This window comes from Pteropus alecto, unplaced genomic scaffold (genome assembly GCF_000325575.1).
Source record: "Pteropus alecto unplaced genomic scaffold, ASM32557v1 scaffold3, whole genome shotgun sequence".
In the NCBI taxonomy this organism is placed as follows: Eukaryota; Metazoa; Chordata; class Mammalia; order Chiroptera; family Pteropodidae; genus Pteropus; species Pteropus alecto.
Genome location: NW_006442484.1, coordinates 52571213 through 52582007, shown reverse-complemented (window position 1 = coordinate 52582007; position 10795 = coordinate 52571213). Strand labels below are relative to the sequence as shown.

General features: G+C 31.2%; 1 pseudogene; it reads right to left on the bottom strand.

Moving 5' to 3' along the window:
• Window positions 1-8286: 8286 nt before the first annotated feature.
• Window positions 8287-8405, bottom strand: LOC112470852 (annotated as a pseudogene).
• Between the last annotated feature and the right edge of the window lie 2390 nt (window positions 8406-10795).

Below are 10795 nucleotides of genomic sequence, written 5' to 3'. Positions count from 1 at the left end.
ATAAGTATTAAATATAAAGAATTTTAAATGTTACAGTACAAATAACAAAAGAATATCTCATAATAAAATATGTACAGAGACTTACATAGTTCTTTTTTTCTCTGCATCTATATTTCCAGGAGGAGCATCCAATATGTATTTGCATAGCAAGTCACCATAGTTTAGTTAATAAATATAGACAAACTAAAGCATTAACTTCAAAATATAATTACAGCAGAACATAATTAAACTTTATAGTTCATGTGCTAATCATGGATCCTGACACACCGTGAAGAGTTCTCTGTGATTCCAGTCCCCTTACTTATTATCTTCATATGGGGTCATCTCTACAAGCCACAGGACCTGCATCTCACAATTAAAGATGATTGAACATCAGTAAAACAGGTGACCCAAGCTGAATTAGGATGTTTAGTCATTATGATATTGTACCCTGTGAAAACATAGTTGGAATATTATAGTTTTTTAGTCTCAGGAAGATGGATTAAGAAATATAAAGTTAATCAGACAGCAGGAGTTGAAAGTGAAAAACATCTGTGAGCTAGAAGATACCATGTGTCAATTTTAGCTGGTTACAATAAAACAAAAACAAACAAACAACCAAAAAAAACCAAAAAACAAAAAAATAAACAAGCTAAGAATAGAGTACCTATGAGGAATGAAAAGTTATAAAAGTAAAAAAGAATAAATCACCTGTTAGGAAAGCTGAAACGGACACCAATAGAGTAAATTGTTCATATAACTGATGGAAAACTAAAGCTTAAATTCATGGACTCATTCTCTGAGACCTCTAAAATGTCTTACATTTAGGAAAACTCTTCTATTCCCGAAGCTATGAGAGTCTTTGATCTTTCCTGGCTTCTTGTACATAGGCAATTTTGCTATATAGATCACTTTTCTTGTGTTAACTTTAATCAGATTTAGCAGTGCTGAGAGCTTAAACACTAAAATAGTATTTGTTAAATTTCTACCCAAACTATAATCCTAAATGTGAGACAAAAGATATCAATCATGTGAACATGTGTACGTATGTTATATATGTATACACACATATATATGTACACATGGATACAAAAAATTAGCTTTAATCTGAAATATGTGTACTAATATGACTAATCCTATTAATTGCACTTGTTGCCAAATAAATGAAAGCTCTACAATGTCTTATGTTGATGACAGTGCCTGTTTTTCCTGGATTTTTAAATGATGGACCATAATGCAATGAATAGTTCACCTTATACTATTTATTAAAAAGCTATTGCCTAGAATGCAAGATCTGCCCCCCTTTCTCTTCAACAAAAAATCTACCTGTGCCAAGTCCTGCATTAAGAATATGAATTATGTGACAGCAGCTATAGTTATGTTCAAGTGGATGTATGTTCTGGCAAGCACTTTACATCAAATCCGGATCTGCCTGACATAAGAGTAGACATATTTATATTCTCTTTGTTGAATACTGATAATGTAACATTTATAGTGTAAAAGACATATCTTTATTCTGGTTCACATTACATTTATTAATTACATTTGCATACAGAGAAAGGTGAAAAGATTGATGATCCTGGTTGATCCCTGTCTGACCACACTGATCCGCATTCTTCTCTTATTGCTTTATATGGTAAAGCCTCATTTAAATTTACTCCTAATATCGTAAATCCTACCTAAAGCATTTTGAGTTACTGAAAAAAATTAAAAATTGTCACGCCTTTTTACAATAAAATCTTCCTAGATTTAGACATTGTAAAAAGAATACAAAGTATATATATTTTCTCTGTTCTTACTACCATTTTTTACTATACTTTTTAAATTAAAAAACTGGGGAATGGAATAGACCCAAATATTTAAAATTGGGCTTTAAAAACATACGTTCTCCATGCAGTAACTGCTCAGTGTGTAATCTTATTTAGAGAAATCTTGGATGTTTTGAGATTTTCATTTTGTAAAGAGTGTTCTTAATAGTATATGGTGACTTTTAGAATCATTACTTCAGCAACACATTTTTATTTACAACTGATGTATGTAATCCACAGTGATGTGGATGAATTTCTCATAGACTACTAAAATTTATAGATAAATACAAGAGGCATTTTGTAGCTCATATTTCTAAAACTATGTTTCACAGTCATTAGTTCTTGGGATGTTATCAGTTTTTTATGTAAAACCAAGAACCATGGTCAAAACTGACGGAGAATACTGTGTTATAAACAAAATCAGAGTTTTCTTTATTTTAAAACTCTTCATAACAACCGATATAAATGGTGCATAGCTAAGAGAAGAATGCCCCATGTAGGGTTTCAAATTTATTTGATGACTATTTGCTTATTTTTTAAAACCAGATTAAGCAGCCTACTTAAAATTAAGTCTTAAATATACTTTTCTATCAATTGTACCCTTCAGAATGGTTATTTTTGCAGTTTGGGTTAATTGAAAATTATTTAGAAATGAATGTTTTTTGCTTATAATTTAACTTCAAATTCTAATATAAGAATTTATAGATGAATAGTTACCACACATTATAACAATGTAAGACTTTCAGCAAAAAGTCTTAGCTATACCATTTCTATTTTTTTAATGTAGATTTTACATTCAGAGACATTCAAGAAAATCCTAGCACAGGTTCTTTTTAGATGGTTTTGATTTGTTAGTCTTTTATAAGTATTGCACAATTCTTTCTTGGTCTTTTTTTAGATCATGACAATATAAATCATATTTTTTCCCATAGGAAAATATAACCATTTTTTGACATTATATTATTATTTTAAGTGCATTTTATCCTATCATGTAATTTCAATACTGAATGCAATGTGTATAAACAGAGTGTAAATAATAGCAAGTTTTGATTTTTGGTAAACATACATCTCAGCTGGTAGGTGTAGATATGGATAGCTGTGTATCTTGTAAACTTACTGATCACGAATCTTCAGCATGCAATGGACATAGCACAGAATGTTTTACATTAAAAAAGAGACATTGGATAATCTGATAAATCCATTAGTTAGAAGTTTAGAGAGAGTCTCTTATACATTAGTTCACCATTTTGCTTTGGTTAGCACAGAAAAATAATATTGTATCTTGGTTAAAAAACAAAAGATCTAAAGATCAACAAGAAATGAGCAGCAACATTATCTTCCAGGGTATGAGGCATAAAGGTAGACTAAAACCCAGTGGATAGTAAACTCTGTATGGAATGATAATGGTGTTTGGCTACCAGTAAACAATTACTATTTGTTGAGTCACTGAATAAGTGAATAATTGAACAGATATTGATAATTTATTAATTTTATAACACAAAGGATAGATGCTCATCATATGCAAGGCCCACCTTAATATTTGCTGATCTAGCTATTATAAAGGAAGGAATTTAGAGGTGTAATCAAGTGCAGTTATCAACTAGTGTAGCAAGCGGATGAACCTTCCTGTTGATATCAAGTATTTGGGGAAGCCCATTCCATCCAGGTCACTTCAAAAAAAAACCGTAACAATGTAAACTGTAACTTCCCTGAAGACATGGGAAAATAGAAAGCTGATTTGTGGAAATGCACGTTGAAACAGCTTAGCAATAGTGTTGAAACTTTATGTATATTATAAAAGCAAAATCAGGGCCATAATCATGGGTCAATTATTCACGGTTTAAACAAGAAATAGCAAATTCTTGGCAGAAAAACATCAAGATTCTAAATCTAAGGTCAAGAGCTGATTATTGCAATTTAAAGACAATGCGGGAACAGTAATTTTGTTTCAGAAAGTTTGAGGTAATATCTTTAGGAGTCGTTGTCGTTGGCAAGTCTATTGAAATAGCAGGGGCCTGCAACTGTGGAAACTCCTGGGTCCGTCCAATGGCACAGCTCATTGTTCCTGACCCTAGCACATCTGCTCTAAACCATTTCTCACTTCAAATATAACACTTTTTCTTCAAATAATACTTCCATTCTTGTTGAAATTCTATCCTAAATTTCTGTTCACTGAAAAGAATCTCTCAAACCAATGGAAAAGTTTAAAACTGCGCTTACATATCTTTCAATTCAGAACTGAATTTTAAAGTCTCTTTTCCTAACTCTATTTTCATCTGGTTTAAAATAAATGCTTTATACTGCACTTCTCCATCTCTTTTAACATTCAGTAACAATAGAGCAAACTGAGTACCACACTTAGGTAAAGTAGTGGAATCAGAAGGTGAAGTGGTTGCCTAGCAACATCACCTGTGAGTAATTAAGCATCCCTTGAGAATTGCTGAATTTGGCTTTAGATTCTGGCCTTGTTATAAACAACTATTAAGACTAGTTGGACTCTGCCTAACTATTGCATTAAAGATTGTAATTTCCAAGATGGACAACACAGTAAGAAGGTCTTATCACCAATTTTTTTTTTTTTGGACAAGGCTCATGTCTTACTCCTTGCCCAGCAGTCAGCCTTAGGCACATACCAGGTTAAATACAGATGTCTGTGACTGTCACAGATGAAAACCTACATCCCCTCTAAGGAATGTACAATACAACACTATTTTCTGATTCCTAGTGGTCCTTTGTCTTATTCTGCCTTAGGTTAGTGCTAAAAATATGTGGAAAAATAGAGTTCATGAGCTCTGACAGTAAAGCAAAGCATCCACACATGAATAAGGTGGGTTTGAATACCTATAGAATGTTAGATGCTAAGTCAGTATTCATCGAAATCTGGACTTGCAAATTATTTCAAGCTACAAGAAGCATATAATATGGAATGTCATCACATTTTATGACCTTTCAATCATCATGCTCTCAGGCAACTTTTCATAAAACCCCTTTTCCCAAAGAAGAATGTTTTCATCAAAAAGCATACTCTGAAACATGCCATGAGAACAAAGCCTTGTAATACTCTCAATTTACTAAAAATGCCTAAAATATCTGTATAGAGCTATATATGACTTGTGAGACTTCATATATGTTAAAAAACTCTGAACTCTGGTATTTAAATAAGGTCAAGATAAAAAGTAATAACAACCTATATTTCACTTATAATGCCAATAACTTTATAGTTAAAACAATAATGATATAAAGGTTAAAATGATCCAACAGATTAATGAAATAAAGAGCAAAATTAGGTGAGGTAATGGCAAATTTAATAAAAGAAGGTTGTAAGGGAAGAGTTTTAAATGTCTTTATTTTTAATAGAAAAAAGATACCATACCATCAATGATAAGGACATATCTACAAGGAACAAATACTTCATTATTAGCTTTTTAGAAAAGATAAATAGAATGCTAAAAAATAATCATGTTAAAAGAAACTTTCAATTTTAATATATGGAAATATACTCGTTTGTAAAAAAAGAAGCACAGTGCTATCTTGGAACAAGATGGATAGATGAAGTGTATATTTCAGAAAGATGCAATAGTATGAACTGTCAGTATCCAGTAAGTCTTGGAGAGTTTTGCCATTAAGGGAGACAAAAAGGTTTTGAAAGTAATGAAATATATCATCATTTTCAGAAGAAGCAGCCTGTCTTTGGTTGTCAGTGTTAGGAATAGGTAAGTTACTAAGGAAACCAATAAAGCTTAATGGTAACTTGATTATTTACAAGACATTCTTGGTGGTTTCTGTGACTTGCATCTTTTGGCAGATACCCAGAGAACTCACACATTTTAAATCTTGAACAAAGATTAGAAGCCACTACATCAACACGGAATCAAATACCAAAAATATTGGCAAATACTACTCTTAATGTATTTGTTTAATTTTCTATTAATTTTGGTATAAATATAATCACACACATTCCCTTGAAAAGACAAGGATTCTAGTTTTAGAGAATGACAGAGAAATGTGAGGAAAAGGCACAGTATTTGGCATTCTTGGTTTTGACCTATACCTAAACATTCTTAATTTTGTTATTTTTTGGGTCATTTTAAAGCTCTTAACCTGAATTTTATAATTTACCAATGCACTGTAATATATGATTCATAAAATTCTGATTTGTATCTATATATCGACATATCTGACTCTACTTATTTCATATTATGTAATTAGGAAATGAATGTTATTAGCAATATGTTATCTAATATTCCTTGAACAAAATATTTTAAATCTTACTCTATGATGAATGTCTATGACGAATACTGTGTTAGGCTCTAGGATCAAAAGGGTAGGCAAAATAGATGTGTTCCCAAGATATATCTATTTAGTATGAAGTTATTGTAGAAATGAATATAAATGTAAAATTACAAATTCTGATAATTGGTACTGTGAAGAAAAACACAATGTGTTTTGAAAGGAAATAAGGGTATCACCAATTTTGATTACAGAGGAAGAAGGAAACAGTGGAACTATCTTCAGTAAATGGACTTTTAATCAGTGCCAAGAAGGATGACCAAAGGCAGCACACACACAAAAAAGCCATTCAACAGAAGACATGAACATGATTGAGAATAAGAAAGAGATGGGGGCGGGGTGGGGGGGAGTTGTAAAACAGAAAGACAACAATGGCAGAAGGTGGTGAAAAAAGAAGGAGCAGCTTTAACAACACATTAGAAGACCTACAAGAGGTGGGACAAGGCTATAATTAGCCTTGAAAACTTTTATCAAGTCTGGCATTACTTTTATTAGTCAGGTTTGCTTGCTTGAAGGAATTTTCTACCGGCATTTGATAGACCAATTAGGAGAGTAAGACTGGAATCATGGAAGCCAGTAAGAATATTTTCTTCTAATTTCCACATTTAAAGATTTATGTTGTATATATATTACTTTAAGTCTTGAGTAAAATAAGAGTACGATTATACGATTATCTCCATTGTAGCTTCTCATGGAATACATATTACGTTAAGGCTTGAGTAAGATAAGGGTACACTTATGATAATCTGATCAAAAGATAATGAGAATTTATGTGCAATAGTGGCAGTAGAGATGTAAGAGAGAGACTATGTATAAGAGATATTTAGAAAGGTAAAACAATAGAACATAATAATTGACTAGAAGGTACTTATTATCTCTTTAACTTAATCTCCATCTGTTCTGCAGCTCTTTCACTCTGTTCCAGTCAAGCTGGTTGGCCCCACTCTATGGTTATGTCCCATCCTTGAGCAATTGCCTAAAATACCCATCACCAGCTATTTCCAATGGCTACTTCTATCATATCTTTCAATTCTTTGTTCAAATGACAATTCTACCTATCTCCCTCTACAAGAACATAAACTACGTGAAGTCAAAAATATTTAATGTTTATTCATTTTTAGTTGTTATCACTTTTTTAAGTAATTTATTTCAAGTGCCAAGAAATGACTAGGTCTTATAAGGTATTCAATAAATTGTTGATTTGCTGTCATTGATGAGTTACATATGATGAGAAAGTTTTTTGAAAACTTTGATGAAGGTTGAATTATTAATCAGGATAAGATCTAGGACTCAAGAGTCATGTGGAATACAGATATGATTTGTGTAGGAGGTAGGCAATAGTAGTCAGGTGCTAGTTAACCCATTGGCATAAATATGCAATCAAAGGTATTGCATAGATACTAAAAAGTTAAAATTACCAAAGAGAAACACAATATTTTTAGAGCAAAGGTATTTCATTGGCAGCACATTTTTAATAAGTGACTGGGTTAATTGTATCTTAAAGGTAGAAATGCATTCTCTATCCTCTTTTGTGCTGCTTCTTATATATATGTAATATGCTTGATTTTTTTCTTTTTTTTTTTTAATCTTCAATAGATGCTACCAAAACTTGCCATTCTGAGCAAGGTTCAGACACCGTCACTGTCTTCCAGCTTCTATGTGAGACTTATTGGTTACTTCATGTTATAGCCTGTTCTACGGAGCTGGCAATCTTAATTTCAAGTGAAAGGCTACTAGAGGTCCTGTTTATGCATTTTTAACCGAGCTATGAATTCTGTCAATCTATTAGAATTCTACTCAAACATTAATAAAGTAGCACTTCTTTCCATTTGTCTTTTGTCCCCTGTTTTTATACTTCATTTCTGAACCTCAGAAGTGAGGATAGAATAGTGATAAAATGATTGCAATCCCATCGTCGAACCCAGCTTTCATGATTACAAATTATCTACAAAGGAACATCTTTTCTTTTTATGCTCAAGAAATTATTATTAATATTATAATAATTAAAAGTAAAATAATTACTTCTCTACTGAAAAACAAAGAAAATTGGTAGTATAAAATGTTTTTATCATAGACAAATTAAGCCAGGGATAAATAATAATAATAATAATACCACATCATTTTTTTTTTTTAGGCAAGGCAACCCTTGGTTGACCTCACAGATTGCAATGAACCTGTCAGTTTACAATCTCTTATTTTTCATTTTTTATGCCTACAGCACCTGGTCTTCCTAGGTGGTCTTCCATCGAAGTACTAACCAGGCCGGACCCTGATTAGCTTCTGAGATCAGACGGGATAGGGTTTGTTCAGCGTGGCGTGGCCGTAGCTCATCATAAAATAAATAATTGATGAGAAATAACTCTAATAAGAGATGAGATATACTGAAAGAGATAGAAACTTCTTTTTTTTAATAATAGCAACATCAGAGTACAGGTTGAATATTTCAAAATATTTGTAGTATCACATCGTATGAATTAAACATTTTTGGAAAAATACGACAGAAAAAAACATTTAAACGAAAATATTTATTTCATATATATTTGTTTTAATACAACTCTTTTTATTATAATCTTCTATAAGGCTATCGACATAGTGATGCCAATAGCATAATTTTGTACTTCAGATGTGTAAGAGAGTGTGTTTCCTTTTATAATGGGTACTAATTGGTTAGCAGCTATGCAATTAAACATAGGCTTTCCTATTGCTAGAAAACTCATAAATTCAATTAGATGACTCTTACACATGTAAAAGTCTTTTACATGTTTACATTAAAGGGATAAATATGTTTTTTATGTTTATTATTGTAAATTTTTCTCTTTCAAATGAAATAACATGCATTTACTTGTATTCAGTTTTCAAATGAAATAACATGCATTTACTTGTATTTTTTGAAACTTTTCAAAAAATAATGAGATAATGAATCTCATTATTCAAAAAATAATGAGATAATGAATCTCCAGATAGCTATTACCATTTTAAAAAATCAACATTTTTATCAACATTATTTCATGTATCTCATTTGCATATATTGTTTATGTGTTTGCCATTCACTAAAGCATTATAAAGCAATGCCCAGAAAACACATTATTTTAACTATAAATACTTCAGAATGTATTTCCAACAGATAAGGATGGATTTAAAAAAATAATCACCATACCATTATCACACCTTACACAATTCATAAAATGTTTATAATGTGCAAAACACAGTCCATGCTAAAATTTCCCCAACGTCTCGAAAGTTTGTTTTTTTAATAGCAGATTTATTTGATTCGAACTCATATGGTCCACTCTGTGATCTTTATACTGCAGCACAGGGGACAACCCTGCAGCACAGGGGACTACACTGCATTTTCTAACACTAAGTCTAATTTTGAAAGGTGAGAAGATTTGCTTCTCGTTTCTTCGGGAAAAATTGAAATTATCTTGTTACATTGTACGTGAATATCATTAGAAAGTACAGAGTCTCTGAGACTGTACATATCACTCATTTCACAGCCATATCTGTGGTGGCTTGGCTTGCTTCCTAAACCGTGACCTCCATCAAAAGTGTGCACCATTCTAGTGGCAACTGCTAGTACCTTCTCTATAGATCTAGAAAACCTCTCTATAGATCTAGAAGCTTCAGAGGCTCCAGCTTACTAGGGGCTGCCTAAAAAAGTTGATACAAAATGCAGAAGGAGAGAGGAGAGAATATCCAATGGGACATAAAAAAAGTTGTAGCACTTAAGCTACCAGATATCAAGATTAATTCAAAGTGATTTGGTATAACCTGTGTCTATTAGTGCAAACACAGACAAATAGACAAATACAACAGAATAGAAAGTCCAGAAATAATCTTAAGCATGTATGGTCACCTAATTTACTATAAAAATGTCAATAAAACTCAATGAAAAAAAACTTTTTTTAAAACTATTGGTTATGTATAATTATCTTTAACTTTTATGGCAAACACAAAATTAATAAAAAATAGATCATAATGGTAAGATAAAATAACAAAGCTTCCAGGATAAAAAAATAGGAATATATCTTTATAACCTTAGATTAGAAACATATTTTTCTTTTTGCAAGCAGTACACAAAATTTGCCAAATGTAAAGAAAAGGATTGTTGAATTGAATTACTTTAAATTCATATATAATTTTATTAACCAATGTCATCCCAATAAACAATTAAAATATTATAAAAGAAAATTAGTGTAAATATCCAGAAGTAAAAGGCCAATTATTATATCTTTAAAAAAGATTAGAAAATATTGCATACCCTTTAGAGTAAAACCAAAGTCATAAAATGGGGGAAGATACTTTAGAAAGTACTAATAAAGAACTTACATCCAGAATTTATAAAGAACTTCTAAAAATCAATAATAAAAAGACAGAGAATATGAAAGAGAAATGTGTAAGCAGACTTCAATAAGCACATTACAAAAAGAGTATTTTCAAATGTCCAAAATATGAAAATATATTCAAACTCAATATTTACCACAAAGGTTTAAATTCAAACCACAATATGTTACTGTTTTATCCCCACAGAAATTGTTGAAAATTTTAAATCAATAATACAAAGTGTTAGCAAAAATTTGAAGAAGCTCAAATTTTTATTTGTTACTGATAGGATATAAATTAGTATATTCACTTTGGAAAACTCTCTAATATTATCTGCTAAAGGGGAATATGAACATAATATATAACCCAAAAATTTTACTCTGGTAAGTGGTGTA